Source organism: Lycorma delicatula, chromosome 8 (genome assembly GCF_047948215.1).
Source record: "Lycorma delicatula isolate Av1 chromosome 8, ASM4794821v1, whole genome shotgun sequence".
Classification (NCBI taxonomy): Eukaryota; Metazoa; Arthropoda; class Insecta; order Hemiptera; family Fulgoridae; genus Lycorma; species Lycorma delicatula.
In genome coordinates this window covers 140,598,466-140,625,299 of record NC_134462.1, presented here as the reverse complement: position 1 = coordinate 140,625,299, position 26,834 = coordinate 140,598,466, and the positions used below count along the sequence as shown (strand labels likewise).

The 26,834-nt window shown below is 32.2% G+C and overlaps 1 protein-coding gene across 1 annotated transcript in view; it reads right to left on the bottom strand.

Annotated features, from left to right (window-relative positions):
- Positions 1-6,815: 6,815 nt before the first annotated feature.
- The window catches only part of LOC142329243 (fork head domain-containing protein crocodile-like), a 101,529-nt gene continuing 81,510 nt past the window's right edge, over positions 6,816-26,834 (bottom strand). The window contains exons 3-4 of the transcript XR_012757442.1: positions 22,739-23,006; positions 6,816-9,449 (exon numbers count right to left, since the gene is read on the bottom strand). The gene's annotated coding sequence lies outside the window, so the exon portion shown is untranslated. The remainder of the gene's footprint in view (positions 9,450-22,738; positions 23,007-26,834) is intronic.

Below are 26,834 nucleotides of genomic sequence, written 5' to 3'. Positions count from 1 at the left end.
AATTTTTATATTATATATTTAATATAATTCTAATTATTAATAATTAGAAAAAGGCCGTTCAAATTAGAAATAACAAAATGTATTTTTAAATTTATTACTTCAGGAAATTAATCGATTTATAAAAATTTTTAATTAATCAAGCTTACAAAACCGTTAATTTAAAAATAGAATTTTAACATCGAAAGTTATTTCAAAAGTAACTTGAAATAAATCTTTTAGAATAAATATATATGAATTCCAACCGTTTAAAAAATACTGTATTCAAATTATTTTAAGAATGAAGTTTTATAAGAGGTTACAGAAGGTGGAAAAGAATCCGTTGTATTATACTGACCAAAAATAAATTAATTGTACGTCTCTAAAACCGTTTAAAGATTTTAAAACAGCACGATTAAATGGGAAATTGCATATTGCTTGTGTTACAATGTTCAGATATATTACTTTCCAGGAGAATATTTCCTCCTTTAATATAGGCTACGTTAAAGGAGAAAATATGGGATCGTTTCAAAAATGAGGTAGCGAGATTTTTGCAAATCTTTACGTTTTAGGGTTCAACTAGTTCATTTGTTTTTTTGTTTTTTTGTTTTTTTTTTTTTTTTAGCCTCCTGGACCGCTGTTTAGTATTACTTCAGAGAACGAGATGAAATGACAATTTTATAACGCGTGAAAATGCTATGCCTGACCGAAATTCGAATCCAGGACCTCCAGATGAAAGACCGACTAATTCATCTAGGCCAAAAAAACATATGTATGTACGTCCTACTGCTTTCGGCCTTGTATCTCATTTATTGACCGAACCGATTTTCTTCAAATTTTGGCCAGATATTTCTATACATGCGGCATCGATCGTTTTAATTTACAAAATTCGTTAAAAGAATGGGGGATATCGCGAAAAAACTAATTTCGATTTTTGTTTTGAAGCGTTCTGGAGAAAACCTTATTAAAGCGATTTTTTCATCTACAATGCATATGAAGATAATTCAAATTTTTTTTTTAAATTTTGAAACTATAACACCTCCTGAAATTATTTATTTATTTTTTTGCTCCCATCGGTTTAAATATTTTTCAAAACTTTTTTGAAGTTTATACTTAAAAAAAAAACCAAAAAAAAAAAACAAATGTCTACAATTTCTTTCAAATTATAAACCCCGGACCTAAACCGAGGATAATGTTTTTTGAAAAATTTCTTATTTTAGCCTTTACTTAAGGGGCTATTAGATTAAATAAAACTTTACTTAAGCAAAGTTGTTAAGCTTAACCTATATATGAATATTTTTCTTAAAATTATTCCCTAATATGTTGTCTGTTTTTCGGCTGTAAATCTTTAAACTTTTAGACGGAAAAGTCATGAAATACTTTGCTAGCTTTTTTATGATGTATTCAAGAAACAGAAATCGACAGACAATAGTACTGTTATTGTAGTAATTGTAGCTTATGTTCTTGTTTAAATAAAAAGTATATTTTTAAAATTTTACGTAACAGAAAAATTTTATAGTCAATTATAAATATAAATATACGGGGGATCCAAAAAGGAATTGTAGAATTATACAATTTTAAAACCGTATCAGAATTTATTGAGATAATTTACAGATTCGGTTGAGGTCACATTTCATAGTAAAACACATGAAGTTTGTCACCCGAAATTCACTTCCGTTCGACACGGCTTTCATTTGTAATGACATAATTCCCAACGGAAGTTTATTTCATTACAAACTGTAGCCAGCATGTCGAGCGTTATCTCTGCAGTTGCGGCGTGAATTCGAAGTCTTAGCTCAACAAAATCGGCACACAAAGGCGATACATAAATTCGATCTTTAATGAAACCCCCTAGAAAGGATCAGGGTTCAAATCTGGAGAGCGAAGTGTCCACACACGATCGGACCTTAACGACCGATCCACCGACCTGGGAATCGAGTATCAAGAAAACCTCGGACTTCTAGGCGGTAATGAGGTAGTGCCCCGTCTTGCTGATAGTAAAGGTGTCCATTTTGGTCGTCATCGTCTAACTGAGAATCGGAAAATTCTGAAGCGTGTCCGGATAATCGATACCATTACCTCCTGGAAGAAGAACGGACCGTTATGTCTGAAAGAAGAAAAACCTGTATCGACGAAGGTTTGGTGCCAAGACTAAATTGTACGCCTGTAGTAGGCTCCCTACCGTACTCTCTACGAATGAATTGCAGTTGCTGACTGCAAATAGTGAAACCAAAACACCCAGCGAACACGTTCCGCACCAGTAAATGTATAAATTTTTAACAACACTGTTGACAGCACTGGTGGCCGAATTCAGTACTAATATGCAGTACGCGAGTCAAAACTTCATGTGTTTTTCTACGAAATAAGGCCTCGATCGAATCTATAAGTTACCTAAACAAATTTAAAGTCGTGAAATACTTTTTGAATCGCTCGGTATTGTACGATTAAAATTTTTAATAAAAGTACTACCGAACTCAGATGGAGTTAAATGGCGTGGAATCAAAGTTTATCGAGTAGAAATAAAAAATTAAATACTCAAACAGGATGATGGTATTTGATGAAATTAAGCGGCGATAAAGACAAGCGGTTAATCGGACAAATAATTGTTAAAATGTGACTTTATTTAGTCTCTCGGTATGGGAGAAAGTCTCGCAGTATAGTATTCAAGAAAATGAATCTGGTCAGACTACTAAGAGTTGAATATTAGATAACTGTTAGTGTCAAATAATATCAGTACGTACCGAATCTGGCGAAATACAAGCGAGGTAGTGGCAAATTAGTGGTAAAACGTCATTAATTAAAAATAGTGGTAAAAAATTTGAGTTAATTAAAAACCTCTACCCGTCTATTAATCTTGTAATATTGTCCTCACGCTTTTTCTTATTCCGCTTATAGAAAGAACAAAAAAAAAATTTTTTATTTTTTAAAATAACTATTTCTTATTGAAGTAGCATAAAACTATAAAAAGGGTAACCGTAAAAATCAGCCCAAATTAGTTAAATTCCTCGACAAGGAGTTTTAATCCTTAAAACTTTGGGGATAGGCGTTTCCACGGCCCTAGCCTCTTCAGCTTTTCTTCAAACTATACACGGGCCGTTGATCTTTTTGCACCAAACACATACACGACATCACAGACACTAAGCAATTTACAACATATACAGCAACAGAACAACATCTTACACTCGGTGGCGTTGCGACACCTTACGAAACGCAACCGTAACCCAAGGTGGAAACTATCACGCCGATGGGGGATGGCTCTGCATATTGAGTCTTGAACGATGTTCTCTGGGCACCTGGACGAACGCAGTTGTATTTAGCTGTAGCCTCTGTACGCGTGGGTTCTGCTGAGGTAGTCTTGTATTTGCTCTGCACTCATCGAACCAAAATTATTAGCCCTGAAATTATCCCGATTATGGTTGACGGTCCATCTCAAAAAACCACCCGTAGATGTCATACGAAAAGACCTCATTCAGCTTTGTCCCGCTAGGATAAGAACCGTATAGAAGGTTATATATTAAATAGCGATTAATCCCGTCCCCAGTATAATATCAGATTTATATTTTTCCAAAACAATCAGGAAAACGACTCCTTTCAAAAGGCGAGACCTTTCCTGATAAGTAATAAACGGTTCGTGAAGTTCACCGAAAAACTTTAGAAAATTAAGAGACGGATGTGTACTAGTCGAGACGTTTAATGATGAACAGAGTCGACCGGTCATGCGTCTCACCAAAATGGGTGGCATCAACGTAAAAGCGATATGCCACAAATCTCAGAATAAGAGCCGAGGTGTAATGTTTTACCGGTATCTTTTGGAAACTGTTATTAGTAAGATTGCCGATGTACTTCGACGTAAGGTATTGTAGAGGTGAAATGTATAATAGAACGTCAAAGCGGAGTGGAAGAACCTTCTCCTTCTCGTTCGACCTTCCTGTACCACCGGAGAAAATAAGAGCAGGTTACCTTTCGGTTCGAGTACGACCATTCATGCCCAACCCACGCCCCGTTTCCAGTGTCAATGTTATGGCCGGACTACAACATCTTGCTCGAAAACCACAGTATGTGCTCGACGTGCTAAAAATAGTCGCAACGAACTAGCTGTCCGGAGGAGGAAAATGCGATAACTGTGGCAGATCGAATTCAGGTCGCTCACGAGATCAGCCAACATTTAAAGAACAGAAGGTAATTTTGACATTTTTACCGCGCAGAAGGTGTCTTTTACGGCCTCTACATCAAGGCAAGCCCTTGCAAATGCGGGTCAACAGTGAGGATCCTGCAACAAGTTAAAACAGCTTATTCAGATGTTACCTGAACAGGTTGCTTCACTCACAGCCGCTATTTCCCAGCTAACTAAGAGTTCGGAGAAGAATAAGGGTATTTTTGCTGGAAATATTTGCAATGGTTTACCGAAAACCAACACTGTTACTACACCGGCAAATAAAATTCCCGCCGCACCAACAACGCAGCAAACCGTGATCCAGATGAAGGGATCTATTAAAAAATCGTCGCCGGTAAGGTATTTCCGGCCTCTCAGGCTTCCCAACCGTTATCTTCAGGTCTCTTCGAGCATATTTTGGCGGATGAAGTGTACGAAGTCATGAACATCAAAATAAAAATAAAAACAGATAATGTTTGTTAAATAATCTGCTAGCAATGATTTGCATATAACAGTAAAAAAATAATTTTACGTGTACAAATATTATTCGTTGTAATGTTATAGACCAAAATTAAATTAATCAAATCAAATAATAGATCAAACATATAGGTTCTGTCATTAACAATAAATACGCATTAAACGGTATCATTCTGTTTTGCGTATACAGATGGGTCTGAGTTTGTCTTGGAGAGAAATTGATAAAACAAACAATAATATCGAAATGTATTGCAAAAACATGTAATATCTATTAATCAGAATTAAGTAGAAATTAGAAATAATAAATAACTTTGTCAGGAACGAATTAATAATCGAGAGAACAGTAATCATAAGGTTCGTTCGGGAAAGCGGTAATAGATTTTTCACAGATAACTGGTTTTCAAACTGAATTTTTCTGTCCTAGTAATTTATATCGATATTTCTTTTACTCGTTCTTGATTTTTGTCAAAAGAACACTGTCATCGTCGAATCTTAACGTATTTTTTCCTCGCGTACTTAAACCGCTCTAAAATTTGTTCTTCAATTATTATTATTGTATTCCATACAAGTGAAAAAGAACCTTCCTCAAACTTATTACCTTATTCTTCGTAGCTAACCTGAAATATAATTTCTCCCAGGCGAAATATAATCAAGCATTATCTGCGTTTTCGATACTAAATATCGGGGGTTCCGCAGATTCAGTTTTATACTGTATCTTCACCGCCGACCTCCAGATCGAAAATGTCGCTTCTTTTCCGATGACACTCGATTACGGCTTCAATTATTCTACAGTCCGATTTAATCAGCAGGCGGCTGGGTATATGCAACTTTTTTCCACATCTACAAACGTCATATCGGTGGTGTTTTATTTTTAAGCGTTTTCCAAAATTAATCAACAGCCTGAATGGAATTACGCTCTTTCAGGAGAAACCGTACGTTTGAAAAGCTTCCGCCATAGGTTCTGTTTTTCTTTAAAGTGTACTAATAAGTATTTTTGCGCTATAGATGTTAAACTGATATTTCTCATATTTAACTATTTCTATAATTTAAAACTATAACAAAACAAAGCGTACAAAAACTTTTCATACAACCGTACCGGATAAAATTGCTACTTCAAAGTCATAAAGTTATAACATTAATGAAAGGGATAATATTAAGCATTTTTGTGTTATTTCCTCGTTTAAAAAAATGCATATAGTAAATAAATATTACTGTAATATCAAGTAACTATCAATTTAGTATCGATTTGGAGTACCAATCACTTCGAACGATAAAAATATCTAATATTTTACTTAATATCAAATTCGTAAGTAATAAAATCTAAGGCGGTGTAAATATAAAAATGCTTATTAATTAAGCTTTAATAATTTTTAGGAAAAATGTTAAAATAATCCTCTACCCGTAACAAATAAATAGTAAAGCATTACTGTAAAGAATTGCGGAAGGAATTACGTTTACAAATTTATAAATAAATATCGCTTAATAAAAGAGGAAAAACTGAATCGAAATGTCACGGACCTACGTAGAATAAAGCAATTTTAAGTAATAAAATTAGATCGCTATTACATTTTTAATGAAAAAGAAATAGTATTTCAACGTTGCACAATTATTATAACATCTTATATTAAAACCTTATCGATTTAATTATACGTCTTCATAAGTAGTCCCGGTGATTTATTTTTCGTATATGTTTTCATATTCCATTAACATTTTTGTAGAGGGAGAACATAATCTTCGAATTAAATCAAAGGCTCAACAGTACGAACTACCCGATAATAAAAATCACAACGACAATGTTTAATGTAAAAGGGCAACAAAATCGTTTTCGCAGACGCTTACATTTTCGTAACAGTATTTCATCTCGGCAAGGCGACAGCGCAGTGCGTTACCGTGGGTACGGTTTAAATAATTCAAGATTATAATCGGTTAATATCGAAACACGACAGTTACAAGTTTAATTTTACTAAAATTATTAAGAAAAAAGCAGATGAAAAAGAAATGCAACAGTATTAAAAAATAATAAAATAATAGATATAGAATTTAGCGATCAAATAATCTGTATTTAATTTCTTTATCTATACACAATGATTCTAATCGTACAAGTATTGAAAACGAATGTAATTATGAATAATAATATCGTAAATACTATTTTGTAAAATAATACTCTGAAGCTATGTATAAATAAAAGATTTTTTTATTTTTTAGCGCTTAATATCTAATCATTTATATAGTAATTATAAATCACAACCTATGGAATATTTTATAATTAATTTTATATTTATTATTTATTAATAATAGTATTATTATCGTTACTTAGTATCTAATTAAAACTATAATAAGAATATGATAACGGGGTAATAAAAACATTCAATCACAATTTAACAAAAAACATAAAAATATCAATCAATTAATTAATATCAATTATACATACAAATATATATATATAAAACTATTATAAGTATCTATTTATATAAACTTTTAATTTATAATAATTATTGAATGTTGGTTCGATGGATAAAATTATATAGTAATATATATATATACATAAATACATATCATCATAAAATACACATGTACGCACACACGCACACATACAAAACACTCATAGGTACGTACTCGTATTATAAATAAAGTTGATAAATTCAAATCGGCATGAATATTTATAAAGTTTTCACGTAAAATATAAAAATCTATTTCTTTTTTAACTATTAAAATTTTTATAAACGTTTTTTATCGATAAGCTAAATTTTAATACAAATGAAAATTTATTGAAAAAATTAAGTAAAAACAATAAATTATGTATATTATTATCGACCGATCGAGGTAAGGTCAAATGTTAATTTAAGCGTTTTACGTTAATATATTTGTTATATCCGAACGGCAAAACGGAGGTAACTATTGTATTTGGAACTATATTTTATCGTCGACGCGGTCAGCGATGTAAATTATTTAAACCGATGAATTTTGAAAACAGAAAACAGAAATAAATTTTATAAATATAAAATTCTTATTAACGTACATAAAAACAATTTTCATCGGTCACCGAAGCTATTAAAAACTTTGTATTTATAAAATTTGTAATTTTTCAGAAGTTTACATACAGCGTATATCTAAACTAAAAATTCATTACATCTGACCAGAATTATGAAATACCTCATTGCTAAAATTACATAATCGAAACTTATATTATTTTAAAACGATCTAATCGGAAATAAACGAATTCTAGAAATATTTACATCAAATTTTGTCGTCTATATCTTAGAACATAGAAAATTAGCGTGGGGAAGAAGAAAATGTAAAATATAAGGCGTATACCGAATTAAATCCTTTCCTTTATCGGTTAAATAGTATTATCTATTATGCCGTTATCTTTTTTTCCTAGTTTATTGATCGATTAAAACAGTCCCTTGGAAAAGTGAAAATTAATTTTTCAACAGTTATTACTGCGAAAATTATTTTTAAAATCTGTATTATTTCCGTAAATACAACTAAATTTTATGTACACGAGTTAACAGCGACAATGCTGAGACGAACCCTAAAATAAGCTATACGTTGTCTTAAAATTAAAATAAAAATGAATCATAGGAATATAATATCTAATCTGTAAACAATGTAATTTCTCAATCTGAAAGCATTTTACAGTTTTCTAAGACAATAAAGTGAACTCTTTTAATGATAAACCGAGTCTGTTTTACGATAGGAAGCGTGTAGGCAATACCTTGTCTTAAGTAGCGCGACCAACATAATATACGGTCAGTCCACCCCAAAGTTTTCTTTTTATACAAAGTTAAGAAGATATTTATTCAAAATAAATAAATAATCATTATTTTGCAATAATTTCGTAAAAATATCAATAAAATAATAATTAAAGTTATAAACATATATATAATGTATACATTTTTATAAACGAGTGAATTTAATAAATGTGTTAAATACGTATATCGACAATAATATGTATTTTAGAGCATTAAGCTGATGGAAATATTTTATCACTATTAGATATCATCAGCTAAGTCCAACAATAAAAACGCGGGCTCAGTCTATCATATTACTCTACATAAGTCTGCTAGTATCAAATAAAAATTTAGGAATTAAGAAAAATGTTTGAGTGACATATTTATTGTAATGACGCGCATTATTGTAACGAAACATGAATAGGGAAAGGAATGGAAATTTTTTAATGTATTAACGTTTATTGAAAATTAGGTTAATCGAATTGTAAACTAACAGGTTTTAAAAGAGCAAACAATCTTAAATTAATTTAAAGCTGAAACAACATAATCTTATTCGCAGAATTTTCTATGAAAAGTAAAAAATGTTTTTTACGTTTATCCGTTAACGTTTTAAATAAATTTTCTGCTCATCTGACGCTAACAAACAGCGAATTGATTTAAAAAATAAGATTTCATATTCTATTAAAAATAGTTAAACATTTTTACTTAATTTTTTTTTTTAGGTAAAGATTAAATTTAAAAAAATAATACAAAAAATTCATCGAACGAAGTTCAAGGTTTTATTAAAATTTAAAAACATTATGTAGGTTTTTGCTCTACCAGCGGTTAAAACCAAATAGAACAATCTTCTCTACAAGTAAAGGAAGCACTGTACTGCCTGCCACAGCGTTGTGGAAACGAAGGTCGTGCTGGTACATCCCCGTAGTGCAGCGTGAGAAACGCTTCTTCGGTGGGCTTGGCGCTGCCGAAGTAGGCTACAACCAGGCGATTGAAAAGGCTCTCCAGAATGCGATGGTTAGACGAGGGGCCAATCCCTCTCCGTAAAACAACCGGCAGTTACGAAACCGCTACATCAATCTCGTAACAGACAGGAAAAATATAGGAAGAATCTGGAAAAGAAATATGAACTGAGATTAGGAACGTGAAATACACAAAGCCTTTTTAAACACGGCGCATTCGGTAACGTATTGGTTGAAGGAGAAAGATATAAAACAGACAGCCTTACAGTACAAGAAATTCGTTGAGAAGGGAGAAGCGATATTAAGAAAGACTACTTCACGTTTATATACGGTGGATCCGATAAATATTTTCTACGTACAAATTTCCTCAAAAGGAGAATCAAAGGCGAAAAATATGTTAATGCTAAAATTTCATTCCTAGTTCCTGGTAGGAAATTCAAGAGAATCTGTGTAATAAATGTCCATGCTTCGACTGAACACAAAGTCTTTGGACAGTACGCAAGACAGTTTTGGCCGATACGGAATGAATATCGTAATAAGGGACTTGAACGCCAAGGCGGGTAAAGAAAGCTACCGCAGATAAACAGCCGAGAAAAACAGCCTACAAACAACTTCCAATGGATGGTTGTACGGTTGATAATCTTTGCCCGGTCGAAAGACATGTGCATCCGAAGTACTTCCCTCGCAAAGACATATATAAGAGAACATGAATCTCACCAGACGGGAAAATAATAAAAAATATTGACCTTGTATCGGTGAGTAAAAAGGGGCATAGTAATACAATCTATCTGAGAAGTTATAGAGGAGCAGACATCGACACTGACCGTGTGTTAGTACGTTCATAACTGAAAGAGAGTAGTTGCTCTTCAAAAGACAAATCCAAGGGAAAAGTCGGCTGTAGAACAACTGAAGATGGCAGAGAATAAAATGAAGCTTAACTCTTACATCGACGAAAGACTGAAAAAAAATCAGCCAGTTATCAAAAATGTCACGGATGTCGGCACACGTTGTCCTGTGTCAAGAAACTATTGAGATGGCATCTAAAAACACTCAACTACTAGAAAGGTACAAAAAATAAATAAGTGCAAGTGTTCCTTAGATAATAGAAGACAAAAACGGGAATCGGCAATGCAGAATGGAAGAGGGGAACATAAGGAAGAACATAAGAGCCGGAGTCAAGAGTCCAGAAGAGTGTTGCGAAAGAAGAGATTGTACGTAAGGGGAAAGCTAAAGCAGATGATGCTAGAGCTAGAGAAAATACAATTAAAAATGCACGTGGATTCTGTAGCCTCATTAAAGAACATAGGAAAGGTTTCCGACCAAGAGTGGTCATGATCAAAGACAGGAATAGAGGTATTCTAACGAACAGAGAGGAAATAAAAAAAAGGTGAAGCGAGTACTTCAAGGAGCTTCTGAATGTTAATTTTAATACGGCCAAGATACAGAAAGAAACTCGCGATACGCTTAAGAAGGAGATAAGTTACCAGAGTTAGGAGATAAGGTGAGGAGAGCGGTTAAACCCTTGAAATGCGATAAAACTGACAACATAACCGGCTAGTTACTAAAGGAAGGACGGAAACCTCTGAAGGGGATACACAAACTAACTGTTCGGTGTTGGATGGAAGAAACATTATCAGAAATATCGAGAGGAGTAGTTATAGTGTCGTTGCTAAGTAAAATTATAAAACCGACTGCAATAACTTCAGAGGAATTAGCCGGCTGAATACATGCTGCAAGATAATGTTAACGGTAATACTAACTAGGTTAGAAGAAAGAACTAAAGGGGTGATAGGAGAGAACCAAGCAGGTTTTAAATGAAATCGCTCAACGATACACCAAATCTTTGCACTGAGACAGCTGCTCTACAAAAGGTTGGAATACGATAAAGTAACGCATCTATTTATAGACTTCCAGAAAGCATATGACAGAATAATAAATAAGACCGAGGGTTTGGTATGCTACGAGTGACCTCGGAATCCCGAAGAATGACAAAAATTTGTCCTAAGGATGACAAACATCTGTATATTTTACAGAAAATGAAAAAGAATTGGGTAAAAATACTCTATTATACATAATAATGTAAATATATATTAGAGTGTACGTACTCTAATATATATTAGAATAGATATATATTATTTACTATATCCGGTCAAAGAATAGAGTAAAAGTACCGAGTGAAGACTCTGAAGCATTCAGCATAGAAAGCGGGGGGTCAAACAGATCTTCCCTCATATACAATATAGCATTAGAAAGGATGGCGCCGGACATAAGTGACAATGACGACAGGAATCGGCAGAATTAAGAGTCGTCAGGATTAATGGCGACTCATTTTAAAAGATAGATAATTTCACAAACCAACGAGTAAATATAAATTGTAAAAATGAAATCGAAGAAGTGGCCTGTCGAATCTCAAACGCAAATAAAAGTTTCTGGTCAGCCTCAAGAAAGGTAAAAGAGAAGATGTGGTGTACAATTACAGAGCCGATGTTAACCTAGGATGTGAAACTTGGACCTGTAAGAGAAAGTTGGAAAACCGATTAACGTGTTTTGAGAACATTTTGAAAAAGCTATACAGACCAGCGCTAGATGATGAGACAGGAACATGGCGAAAGAGGAAAAACGAAGAGATACATGAGCTGTACAATAAGCCGACGGTAATAAATAATGTCAAATCTAAAATAATAAAGCGGGCAAAACGCGCGAAGAGAACGGATCATAATACTACTACTATAAAAAGAGCTTCGGTCCTAAAGTACGATAGAGTCAGAAGATCAGGTCGACCAAGGAAAAGATGGGTGGTGACAATTTCTGTCACGCAATCGTCACGAGGCACGCCACAATGGTGACTGGTTGGTGAAGGCGGGTGATAGAGATGGGACAATGATAGTCATGGACCCACGAGGTTTGTGAAGACTACAAAGCGACAGTGTATGTATGTTTGTATCACAAAAAAAAAAATATTAAGGAAGAAATTCCTTCATATTGAGGTTTCAACAGCTGATTTTCGAAGCCGAAGGTTCTGAGGTTCAAATCCTAGTAAAAGTTATCGGCTAGCTTTTATATGGATTTGAATACTACAGAGCGGATACCGGTGTACTTTGGTGGTCGGGGTTCAATTAAAAACACCGTCTCAGGATCGGTCGGCTTGAGTCTGTACAAGACAACATACACCTCGATTACATGTCATACATATCATCCCCATCTGATTGGGCCGTAGAGGGAGGGGTTGCTTGTAGTTCACTAGCTGAAGAGATGCGTTAGGAAAAAAAAATATTTAGGTTTTCTTTTTTGTTTCTATTTTCTAAAACAATTTACGTTTCAAAAGATAATTATAAAAGAAATAGAGGATGTTAAACAGAATTTCGTAAAAAGACGAAATTTAATCAGTAGACTACAATATTCACAATTTAGCAGACTATTTTATAATATTTACAGTAACAGCAGACCTACACCCGTTTACAGTTACCGATAATGAATATTGTAGCGCCACGCCTGACCGGGATTCGAACCCGGGATCTCCGGAAGAAAGGCCGACAAGCTACCGCTCCGCCACGGAGATCGACATCTAATTTGGCACCTTAGGGTAAAAAGGATGTAAAGGAAGATAAAGATGAGAATATGTAAAACCGATTAAAATATAGTAAATATTTTCTCATTAAAAGATTAGTAAACAACAAGACTTAAAAACAGCGTAAAATCTGCTAAACAATTAATCGATGATTTGAAAAAGAAATTATTAAAGTTTAATCGTACGAATTAGATAATTAACTTCGTTATTCCGGCATACTGGTTTTACACTAAATTAACGGCAAAGAACATAATATTTTCTTTAAAAAAATTAACTTAAAGAGCGAGAAAGGTTTTAATTAAATTTTTGGAAAATTTTCTACCGACCGAACATCGCCTTCAAAAAAAGTTCAACAATTAAACCAAGCATTATTTCAATACAGTATGTTCACTTATAGGACAAAAAAGGCCTTGAAATTTATCGCTGTGACCACCCTAACTCGGTCAATATACATATACATATATTTAGAATCTTTATGTAACTACAATTCTAAAAGTAATTTGTACTAAAAAAAAAAACAATTTTTAATTAATATTATTAAGTAGCGATGCAAATTTTATTAAAGGTTGCAAAAATTAAAATATATGTTTCTACGTACATTACAGTTGTAAATATTAATTTATCCAACCTATAATTTACATCATATACGTAGCTTAAAAATTATTTCGAAATTTATATTAAATTTTTTACTATAAATTTAAAAAAACATATATTTTCGTATGCTGATAGTTAAAATTTAAATGTTAAATATTATATCTCCTGAATAATTTTATAATTTAAAAAAAATCACGAAAAACAAGGGAATTAATTTCACTCACCAAATTATTATTAGAATATTGAAAAACTGATATGAAACACATAAGCTGGTTAGCTTATGTGTTTCATATCAGTTTTTCAATAAAGCGGTTGCTTTATGTAGTCGGTTATATGTAATTTGGTATTATTCAAACAATAATAATAATAATAACAAAAGCATGTAGTTAGTATTTTACAAATATATCGTTCTTAATATTTCAACGATAAAATCCTGTATAAAATTATTCCAATTTCAGTTTTCATTTTGAATATTTATCTATCAAAGGTATAATAAAATAATAAATTTACGTAATTTTTAGAGCTCAAAGCTCATAAAATTGGATAATAATCATTAGGAAATTTCAGTATTAATGAAATATTCAACGATAATGTTTAAATAAACAATTTATAAATTATTCTATAATAAAAATAACGATTGTGTTAACCGTTTATCATATTAATCCCGTCTCAGATTATTTATTACCATTAGAACGATTTTTTACATTTCACTCTGTATTTCAAATGAAAAATATTCGATCTATTTTTAGCACGAAAATAGCTTTTATATGTGCCAATTAAACAGATTAAAACGTAATTTATTATTTAAAGAAATTGTATAAATCTTAGAATAAAACTACTGAAAAATCAGGAGATTTTTCCTATAATAGAAGAACAAACGAACTTAAAGCGAAAGAATGAATAAATATTTGCAAAACATCAAATCCAGAAAATAAAATACGTATGAAGTTTTCTTAACGTAGTTCATAGAAAGAGAACGAAACGAGATCAGTAATACTGCGCTTACTCGTTAATAAAACAACAGATCGGTAAGAAGAAATCCATTATCGTTAATTTAGTTGAGAATTTCGTAATTTTTTTTTGGATGTAATTATTTATTAGTAGAAGAGATAAAAAATAAACACGTCCCCTAATTTGCTATGTGAATACGTCTAGCAAAACTCCTAGCAGAACAAAGTACAAAATTTGAGATAAGTTCTGATTAACAAAATCGAAACGTATTGTAAAAATGTAACTACTTTAAATAGATTTTGGCAATATCTCATTTTTTGTTAACAAATTTAGTTTTAAAAAAAGTTTAGTATCCTAAACTAACGTTAAGCACAATTTGGATTAGATACAATCAATATTTGTATTGCGGCTATTTAATTCCTATCAAGTCTGTATTTTCACGCCGAAAACTGTCTTTCGAGGTGATCGTATCGTTAAAGGATACATATAAAAAAAAAACACCGTTTTTTTCTTCTTTTATAAAGAAAATAATATATTTGCTCTTTTTATATCGCTACTATACAAAGAGACAACCTCTTTTTCGCTTGCTCCCGATAACCGCGAAAACTACAGAAACAAACATAACGAAATTTTAACCGCGGCTTTCTTACGATCACCGAAATGTTTACCGCAATTCAAAACTCACCGATCTCACTACTATATAAATCGTAAATAAAAAATATATAAAAAATAGCCTTCAACTTTTTTTATTAAATTTAACGTCATCGTGTTTATCGATCGCCTTTGTCTGTCATTATCGACTTCTTCAGACAGTTATTATGCGATTTATAAATTTGATATCCTCGTCTAAATCTGGAGGCGACCCGCAAGAACTCATCTTCACGCGATTAAAGTACCGCTTTGTAAATTTTTACATTCTGTTACATCAGGATAAGTCGCTACGCATAATCGGCATAGATTCGACTTTTGATTTTTTCATAACGCCACGGTCGGTGAGGTAGCAGGTAGGAAGTGGAATTTATGATCGCTGACGACGTACACTTACGTCGGAGCGTTTTCCAAGACTTGAAGAGCAACGTACACGCCCGGCTCAAAATCAAGTTCAACCTTCAAGAAATACGCTATAAGTTGCGATAAATCTGAAAACAAGAAAAACGATTTTCAATTTTTGAAATTCCAAACGTATATAGCGCGGGCATAGCCGACACGGGAGATACTAGCGATAAATAATACTGAAATAATTTAGTAAAAAAATTACAAAACACGCGATATTTCATAATCGGTATTTTTAAATATTTAATAATCGACAAGTTTTTTCCTATATCGAAAAATTATAACCGAAATTAGTTGTAATTTCGATGTTTATATACATTTTTAGCAACGTTTTTTTTAGTAATATCAATCTAACATTTCTAATTTTAAGTTTGAACACAACTTATAAGTACAGCTTTACTTGTGGAGGGAAAGAAAAGAAAAAGTAATAGTAACACTAAATAAAAAAAATTTAACATCAACAAATTGTTATAATAATAAAAATTACTACATATCTTTTCATATACATACATACACAATATACTATAACAGATTACCGTGAGACTCCTCTAATACTAACAAAATATAAAACCACATCAATATCCTAAACGTATGTTAAAGGAGTTAAGATTCTATTTGACAGATCTTTAGATCAAAGGGTAGGTTACCTTGGTGTAAACAATTTTGTTACTAAACCCTAGCGCACAAACGATCAAAATAATTGTACGGCACATTTATTATGTTTGTTCAACGTTAAGATAATAGAATAAAATGGAACGTAACCGATTTCCTTCATTTAACCGTAATAAATAACGACAATAAAGCTATAACGGAAGATTATCGCTATTCTTATTATTTTTGTTATGAAATTAAAATAGTAATAATAAAAATAAATAATAATACTACGGTATTGTTATTATTATTGCTGCTAGTAATAACGGGTAACTTTAGTTACGCGTTAAAGAAATTATTATTACTACTAGTAGGCCTAATCGATAAAAAATAATTCTGTTAAAAGAAAAATTTACTCAAGGAATAAACATGCAAAGGTAGAAATAACCGACTGACCAACGTCGTATTAACTCCTACCAATGGAATTCAAAGAAATTGAACCGATGGATTTAACTTCGTCAGTGTAGGATTATATTTGTATCTTATTTCGAAAGCGGACGCGTTCCTTAATTTTCATTTTCTGAATTAATAATAGCGTTATATAAATTATTTATAGATTAACTAATAATATTCGATATTAAGCCGGTAACGTTTATCTTATCTAATTATATTTCAACCCGTCTTATTTATGGCAATTATATTGCGGCTGTATACTAGACGGTACAGTTAATTATTTCAATCGTGTAATGCGCGTATGTGTTGCGGTTATCGCTATTCGTTATTTACATCCGACACGGGTTTGATTTGACTTAACCGATGAGATGCCGCATAACATTCTCTTCGTTTTTTTACAAGCCGAAGAAATTTCACGTAATCCTAGCTTAGCATACAAGGTCGTGAAACCTCTCTTTGATGTTAAGCGACAGGTTAGTTAAACGGCGTGGTCGAAAGGCGAGTTGTCGCAATTCTTCTCGTTTAAGAAGCGGTACGCGACTACAATCCAGTAAATCGAAATCGGAAGTCGTTCTTTTCCTGCGCGCTAGGAGTAGGAAATACACCGGATTTTATAAGGAAGAGTTCCCGCCTATGCGTAATCCGGTAATAATCGAAGGAAACGGTCTGAATATGGAAACAGACGAATCTATTTTTTTTAAAGGTGAAAATACGAGTGAAATACAAAAGAACGTTTCCTATATGCGGGGTCCTCGATCGTACGAAAGACAAATTACTAAGCGTTTTAAAGGAGCGTATTAGACCTGCGACGAATATAATTCTGATTTTTGGCGGTGTTACGAACCGGTTGTTTGTAGAATTATATAGGTCTACATAGATCATACACCGTCAGTCGAATAAGTTTTAGTAATAAATACACTTCTGAACGTTTTTTTTTATACGAGATATGTTCGATACCATTTATTATTACGAGCTATTTTCCTCGATAGCGATGATATTCATTACACAACAAATAATCCCCACGGTGAACAAAATCAAGGCGTCTCTTTTAAAGCAGAACATCGTCTGCTTATAAGATGGCTACCGGATACGACAAACGCCTATTAGATGCGTATCAGATGCGTGGAACAGAATCTTCGGCTCAAAACGAAGACGGTAACAACAGGAAGCTACTTGGCTCCGATCTTTTTTATTAAGCCTGGCGCAGGATACTTAATATTACTGGGATTTTTTACGACATTTTCGGATGCGACAGGTAGCCGTGACAGAAACCGTTAGGATATGACACCTAACATATGTATATATATATATCGAAACCGTCACGTGAAAATACAAATTCGGGTAAGATAACAACCTTTTAATCGTTTTTGCTTTTGCGATATAAAAAAATTATTAGATAATTATTTCTTTAAAATAAAAACGTAATACATTAAAATATTTTTACATATAATTTAAAAAAGGGAAATATAAGAAGAACACAAAAATTCTGATCTGCATCTCACAGCGGTTGAAGTTCACGAATCGAGAATGTTACGCAAGCAAACATGTGAAATCTGTAAAAGCGGTCGATCGGGTAGTTATTTGTAAGCGTCGTAGATAATCTTTAGTTTTCAAAGCGCAAATTAATAAATGCCCGTAAGATCTGGCCGAACGGTTTACGTTCTACAGAATGCTTCCATACGCTACATAATTCTGGGGATACGCTTTAGAGGATTTTCTTTAGGGATTTTTGGGGATTTTCTTTAGAGAAGCCTAAGTATCCTTAATGCCTTGTGGAAAGTAATTTATTACAGCGTGTATTTTAGGTAGACGAAAAAAAATCGTCGATTTCAATCGACCGGGTACGATAAACAGGTTTGCCGATGGATTATAGAGGGGATAAAAGTTTGTCTGCTGAAAAGAGTCGTAAAACGTGCACTTAGAATAGAGTTTTTTGGCCGATTCAAGATCCTTTGTAAGCGATTCGTCTTTTTCTTACTATCCATCGTTTCCCTTATCGTTGTTTCCGATAGTTGTCTACCGGAAATGTTTGCTAAATTAAGATTCAACGGATCATTCGGTAGGGTAAAAACAAGCGAATTACATGTTAGCTACTTTTCTAAGTGAAACGAGTAGAAGCAATTTTTTTTTTTTTTAAACCATATATCGAAAAGTAATCGTCATAAAACGAAATACTAAGACAGTATCGGCTAATCCGAAAAAACATTAGTCTAATTTAATTACGAAATCGTTCAGTCTACTAAATAATAACCGACATTTATAAATCAGTCAAATCGTTAAGAAGATAATTTTTTCGTAGAGCTGTTATATTATTGAGATTAATTTTATTAGATTCAGCTCATCCATCGTTTCTAGTTTAACCGGTTAAAGTCTATAAAAAGAGAATTATTAAATATCGGCTTACTTTATTTAATGACATCATTGTGAAATAATTTTTTTCCGGTTTCATTAAGTTTAGTCATCAGATAAATAAGAAAAGCTTCTTAATCTTTGAAGAAAAACTTCATTTTTATTTATATAATAATTATGGATTTTATCACTAAACTCCTGTAAAATTATCCGTATTATAATTTTATTTATTTATTATTTTTTTATAAAATAATCAAATTTTATTATAAACCCCTATAATTAAATAAAATTAAAAAGGATTTAATTAATTTACTTAATCAACGTAAAATACAAACTTTCTGCTATAAAAATTCTTCAGGTTTTTTTTTAGAGGATGTGTTACATATTATTATTATTTACTAATTAATAAATCTTTTCGAAAGGAATTATAATTAAAAAAAGTAATTCTGAGAAAAAGTATAACTGTATCTCATTATATTAAATCACTATAATAAAATAAAGCAGCCTACCTGTCCATTTTAATTTTATTATAATTAATTTCAGTCGCGTGATTTTAAGTGCACATTCTATTACAATTTAAATCGTTTCACAAAATATGAATAACAGAATAACTAAAGCGCAAATAGAAATTTATTTTAATTTGTATTTGTGTAACTATTAAACTATTATTTACGCGGTAACAAATTTAAAACTATTTTAGAATTAAATGATCTTTTTTCTACGTTTAACTTCAGTTAAAACAGCGAGGTAAGATATTTAATTAACGATATAAGGTTAAGATATTAAAATTGTTTAATTACTTTGGTATTTCAGGGGGTTGAGAAGTAACCGTCGAACGAGTTTTTTGCTTAATCAGTATTCCACTAAGTTATCTATTATTACCGAGATGCGATCCGTTATTCTACCTGCACATATCTTTGCCGAAAAGTTAAATGTTTTTCTTGTTATATTCTCAGTCCCTCCTCCCTTAACCGACATAATTTCCTTTAATTACTAAAATGTATCGTCAGATAAATAAAGAAAAATATTTCTTTTTACTATTCTTTTAACAGAACTCTAGATTAGGCCTACATCTGAATGAAACTTAACGTCAGCTCCGATAACCGTATCTAACTTTTCTTATGTTATTCGCCCGTTAAAGGCGTTTTTAGTTCAGAAAGTTTTCGGTTGTAACTTTTTAAATACTTAGCTATATTAAGAAAAGATTATCGTTTATTCGGAAAGGAATAGAGAATACCGTAAAAAGGTTTTTATGCGACTTAGATTAAGGTTATTATTACTTAGGCGTAAGGATAATTAAGCTAAAAAAGCCGACGACAAAGTTGTAATAATTTCTTGAGGTTTTTTATTTATTCTTACACAGTGGAAAAATAACGATACACGAATATAAACCGAAAAAGAAGTTTAAAAAAATTTAAAAAATCGATATTTTTAAACTCCGATCGGCTCTGCCACCCTAAAACGTACCCTCAAAATGTTTGAGTCGCTTGAACTTCTACAACGCCTAGGATCACGTAAAAAAAATTGTTAAAAAAAGGCAGTAAATAAAAAGTTAGCTTTTATTTAATTTTTTGGGAAGAGGGAATTTCGGGACAATTTTTTTTAAAACCGGTAAGCGTGTACCCAAGCCTGAGCTTAATATAAAACGGAGTTACGTTTTCAAAATTTACGGAAAATCCATCCCAAAAAACTATCTACCCCCTGGAGATATCAACCCAAAAATTTTACCGCCAAATCGCTGCCTGTGCACCAGTTTCTACAAAATTTCACCAAGATCAGTTTATCCGGTAAAAAACTATTAAGCTTCAAACACACATACACATGCTTACGTACGTACGAACATAACCGACCGCTTTGTTTTTTTGCGGTTCCTGGGTCATGACAGTCGAAAAATGCAAAAAGCCCAAGACCGATTACCGTACTTTCTTTCTTGCAGCGTAGTTCTAGAACTGCGATGCTAGGAAAGTAAAAACTATTAACGGAAAAATACTTTTCTTTCGTTTATTTCGTACAAATTCTAATAATGAAAAATTTTACCTTCACGTAACAGAAAAACGTCTAAGCGATAAAAGGAAACCGCCGTCGACGTTTGGATACAATTATTATGACTCGAATGTTAGGCTGTTATAAATATATGTTAGGCACGCTATAAAAAGGACATTTAAGTAAATATTATGAAGTTTTCGTAAACAGTAAAAATAAAATTCCACTTGGACTGCGGTAGTGGAATAGGAAAAGTTAGGGAGGATTTTGTGCCTATTTTCACGTATAATTTTTACGATCCACTTTAAATTTGAATTAAATTTAATTAAAATTAAAATTTGATCTCCTGAATCATCCCGTTAAGTTTGTTCTACATCTCCCGAAACACTGTGTACGTATATATATATAAGAAAAATAATCACATTTATTTCCTTTTTAAACTTTAAAGAAAATTTCTGGATGACTAAAAGGTAAATATTTTTGAAGAAAAATTAATTCTAAAATATTTTAGGAAGTCATAAAGTTCTGCAACAACATTGCGGTGAGATTCTTTTGTCGAAAACATCGTATCAAAATACTATTAGTACCGATTTAATTACGTGAAAGTTTTGAAATATTACGTCTGTAATGTTAAGATGAACCGAAAAGAAAATCCTTGTAAAGTTTTACGATCGATTAAATATTTTATCGTTAAAAAAAGATTCTTTTTTACAATTTTCCTGTTACAAATATATTTTCCGGGTCGGTCTAGCGGTAAAACTCGTGTCGTAAATCGGCTGATTTCGAAGTCGACTAGAGTTCTGTATTCGTTAGAATTTGTATTATATATAACGGTATTTAAAAATATACTTTCAGTTAAAAGGTTTAATAGGTATTTATCCCATTATTTTTTTGAGGGGTTGGTTTCGATATCAAAAATACTTTTGTCACGGTCGGTTTAGCTAGTACAACCTAAAACCTGTTCCCCTTCTACTATGCTGCATGGAATGTAAGACCTGGTCTATACGTAGAATTTTTTTCAAAAGAAAATTAAAACGATAAGATTTTATGTTGTTTAGAACGATTTTCTTCAAAATGAAAACTGTATGTTAAAAAATGATAATTTAACACTTTTACTAAATTTCAAGCTCGATAAGTTTAAACGTTACTTTGAAATATTTAAATATTAATTATTACATGAAAAATTACTATATTTTTCTAGATCGACTAAATTTCAATCAAAAATTATAGAAATTAATTAACGGTATAATAATATGTATTATTATTTTAGTCGAGGGTTTTCCTGCCTGTGTTGGATAAAAGATTTAAGAACGTTCTTAAATCTTATCCAAAAAAAACCATTCCTCGAATTCATTATTACTATTTTTTGTTTTATTTGCGTACATAAGTATTGCATTTTGTGTTGTACTATACTACAAATAATTTAGGCTATACGATGCAAATATAATACTATAAAACAACGTGTTGTAAAATACAATGTAATCACTTCCCGACATCGTATTAAACAAACATCGATGTTTGCACATAATATATTTGTTTAAGGCAGCATTAGCCACAAATTATCTACAGACTATAATGAATAGCCTACGTAAGTAACTACAGCAATAATATAGATAATTTAAATAGCCTATAGCCTAAATCATTATTATTATAATTATTATTATTGTTATTATTAATATAAATTAATTAATAATTTGTATTATATAATTAATTGATAATAGACACTATGTTCGGAATTATTTCTTTAAAACAAAATTACGCACCGCAAACGCACTTATAAATACAAATCACAATTTCGTTTAAAGTTAAATTTTCTTCAATACATATTATAATGTGCATTGTAATAGTTTTTTTTTCAATATAAAATTTCAAAATACCTGACGACTTTTATACATACATTTATTTTTTTCATTTAAAATAGTTCTACAGATTACAGTTCGGGACGTTATCAGTACTGTTTTTTTTTTTCAGGATCCAGATCGAATTAAACACATCACTCCATATTGAATTCAGTGTTAGTAGATGTCGGCGTATTTCCTGATGGACTGTCTAATGTTGCACCGGTAGCAGCAGATGGAGCGGTACTAGCGGTGGTGATATCAGAACCTCCCGCAGGATATAATCTGAAGAAAGGACCACACTCAAGTTGTTCCTTTGCTCGAACCCTGAAAAAAAAAGAAATAAATTTCTTAATATTATAAGCACAGGTTTTTTGGTTTATTTTTACAGTATATTATATACAGGTAAGATATACAAACACAAGCGTATATATAGTAGGTGATAAACGAGCATATTATTCGAATATTAAAAAAAAAAAAAAAAAAAACATTTGGGATCTCAGATATGACGCAGTTATACGCGTATTAAACTCGAAATAGTACGAAACGTGAAAAATAAATATAATTTTAGGCAACCTTCGATGAAAACGTAAATTCAGCTTAAGAAATCTGAAGAACTGAAGCTTTGAATTCAGATCGCTTTCCACGACTTAATATAAGCGTATAGGGTCTGTTAAAAAAAAATCGTCTTGAGAAAGATGGAGATAGCATGAAGAAACAAGGGAAGTATATCCCTTTCCCTTTCCGCGTACAATATTTAAGAGCGGAATAACAGTTTAATGTTACAGTGAAAAATTTACAAAAGTATTTTTAATAAATTTAAAATTTTACAAGGATTTTAGAAATCGTAAGTTTTCCAATCGTCCAATTTCTACTTAAAAACAATTTTTTTTAATAAATTAGGTTTGTAACTTACAAGTTGGAGTTGAAATTAACTTATTTTCATAATAATAACAGATTTGGATACCGCTTGAATATATTTTTAATTATTTCATAAAGTTGTGATTACTATCTTGATCAATTTTTAGGTAAAAAACAATACCAAACCGTCAAATTTATCCCTTAATTTAAGTTTCATTTTATCATTGAAATAAAATGTTTTGCGATATACAACTATAAACGAAATGTTTGCCACGCATGTTTATATTAACTTTTCTTTTTAATTTTTACTCGAACTTTCAGAACTGTAAATTTAGCCCTAAAGTTCTATCCGTTTCTTCATTACAGAACCTGTACTTAAAAGTGATTAAAAATAAAATATAAAATAAGCTGTCAAAAGTTTTGTAATGTTTTCATCGATTAATATTATCGATCGTCCGGTACTTCTTTCCTTAAAATCTCGTATGTAATATATTTAAAAAAGAATATATAACGTAATTCAAAACGTAAAGTTCTACCGGGACTGTCCTAACATATTCCATTTGTAAAAATAATGAATAATTTCACATAAACTTATACGTCCTAAATGCTTCTTTTGCGAGTTACTGCTACTGGAAAATTTGCTCGGATTTCAGTTATCCCGATGAAATGAAGTCGTACAGAAATTTTTAGTAGATTATTAAGCAAAAGAATTAGTGATTTCTTATGATTTTTGGCCTGAAAAATAGAATAAAATAGGTCCCACAACCGTATCTGCACTTTTTGAGAAATCTGGGGTGAAAACCAATAAATTGGACATTTTTTATGTTTGACGTACAATAAATAACTCTTTTAAACGGGTAATAAACCCGCAAAACGTTTAAACAAAAATTGTAGAGAATTTAATTCTGTAAAAAACTGTATAAAATAAGTTGAATAAAACAAAGAAAAGTTAGAATTTTATTTAAAAACAGTACATTACTACATTTGTCAAGAAACTCCTTTAATGTAAATAAAAACCAAATTTTGTTTTGGTGAAGTGAAAAAACTGTAAAAAAAAATAGACTGTTAAAAACTTTATAAAAATGGAAATTACACAAAAAGTAAAAATAAATAAATAAAAATTACTTAATTATAATTTTTTTACTGACAGAAATGCAATAAATTATTTGAAAAATTATATTTCAAAGTTGGGCATAAAACAACAAAGTTCATCAACAATGCGAAATGTTTAAACCATTCTGTAAGGTACATTAACTTTTTTTTTTTTTTTTTTTTAAGGTACATTAAGTACGTCGGATACAGTGAACAGTGATACAGTGATACAGTGCTGTCGTTTGCCAAGTTTTGCTATGAATTTCAGTTTGAACGTGATCGTCTTTCTAAGCGAATCGGAGTTTCACATTCGATAGTTTGGAGGGTACTTACACAAATCTAGTTTTAGCCTTATCGTAAACAGCCGGTTTAACATCTGCACCCAGAAGACGGTCCGCTTCAGTTGGAGTTCTGCAACTGGTGGAACACAAATCGACAGCTCTGCGATTACGACCTGTTTACCGGCGGGGCAAATTTCACTCGAGATGGCGTCAACAACTTACGCGATGAGCACACATAGGCAGAAGTAAATCCTTGTGAATTGACGGAAGGTAATTTTCAACACCGATTTAGAGTCGATGTACGGTGCGGCCTTCTTCACGGTCAGCTGTTTGGACCGTTCATATTAACCGGCCGCTTACATGCCGAGGGATACTTGCAATTTCATCAAGAAGAATTGTTGCAGCTGATTGAAAATGTTCCTCCAGCGCTGAAACCCAAGTATACTTCCAGCACGATGGCGCGCCTCCCCATTCCTCTTGTACCGTCTCTTAAATCATCATTTCCATGAGAAACGGATCGTGGAGGTCCGCATTTCTCGCCACGCAGATCTCGTGATTTAATATCTTTAGACTTTTGCGTTTGGTTATGGATGAAAGATTTTGTATACGAAACAAATATAGATTCACGTGAGGAATTAATTGTCCGCGTTATGGATGCTCCTGAGCAACTTAAGGATAGTCCTGAAGAACTTAAAACAGCAGCAAAATCAGAAGAGAAGCGTGCCAGTAAATGTGTTGATAATGGCGGGCTCATTTTTAAACATTTATTATTACAAACTGTTACATATAATGCACTTGATCTACTGTACTGTTTCTACAAAAGGTTATTTCTAAAGTAGACGGTTTCATTGTAAGAAGGTTTATTCTTAAAACTTTATAGTTTCTATTTCTTTTAAACTACATCTTATACTTCTCTATATAAATAGCCACGTGAATTAAGGTATCTATCGTAGCGAAACACTAGCTTCAATATATCCTTTTTTCAGGGTTGCTTTTATTATTTATTTTTTTGTTTGGGTTCGTGGCTCCTTTCCTCGTAGTCTTCTTCCGCCACTCCATTAAGCCACTGATTAACAGCATTTTTACGTTCATCGTCACCTCCCAATCGCTTACCGTTCAATAATCCTTTCAATTTCCCAAAGAAACGGTAATCAGAAAGAGCTAAGTCCGAACTATACGATGAGTGATCGTAAATATCCGATCCAAATATTCTCGGTAAATCAAGTGTCGGACCCGCAACATGTGGACGTGGATTATCGTGCAGCAGGACGACGCCGTCAGTCAGTCGCCCACGTCGCGAATTTTGAACGGGGTGCCGCAACTTACGTAGAGTTTTGCAGTATAGTTCTGCATTTATAGTCGTTCCACGTGGCGTGAAATCGATCAGCAGTACGGCAAACCGATCCCAAAAGACTGTGGCCATCAGTTTGCGTCCAAATGATTGCGGCTTCAAGTTTGTCGGTAAGGTTGGAGATTGAGGATGACGCCATTCACTTGACCGTTGTTTTGTCTCGAGTGTAATATGAAATCCACGTTTCACCGTCGGTAACAATCGAATTAAGGAACCGATTACTTTTTTTCTTTTTAGCGCATCAAAAATTCCATCTCATTCGGAATTTTTTGTGACGTTCTGTTAAGGCATGCGGCACCCAACGTGCACAAACTTTTCTGAAGTCTAAACGGTCGTGAACGATGCGACCGATAACAGCTCTTGAAATATCAGGAAAAAAGGGCCAAGTCGGAAATCGTTGAGCGACGATCTTTTCTGATTTCATCATCGACGCGTTTCAACAAGTCCTCGGAGATTATCGAGAGCCCTCCGAACGTTCTTCATCGTGCACATTAATTCTGTTATTTCTAAACCTTTTTGCACAATTTTCGGACGTTTCTTTCATTCATTATATTATGACCGTACACAGAA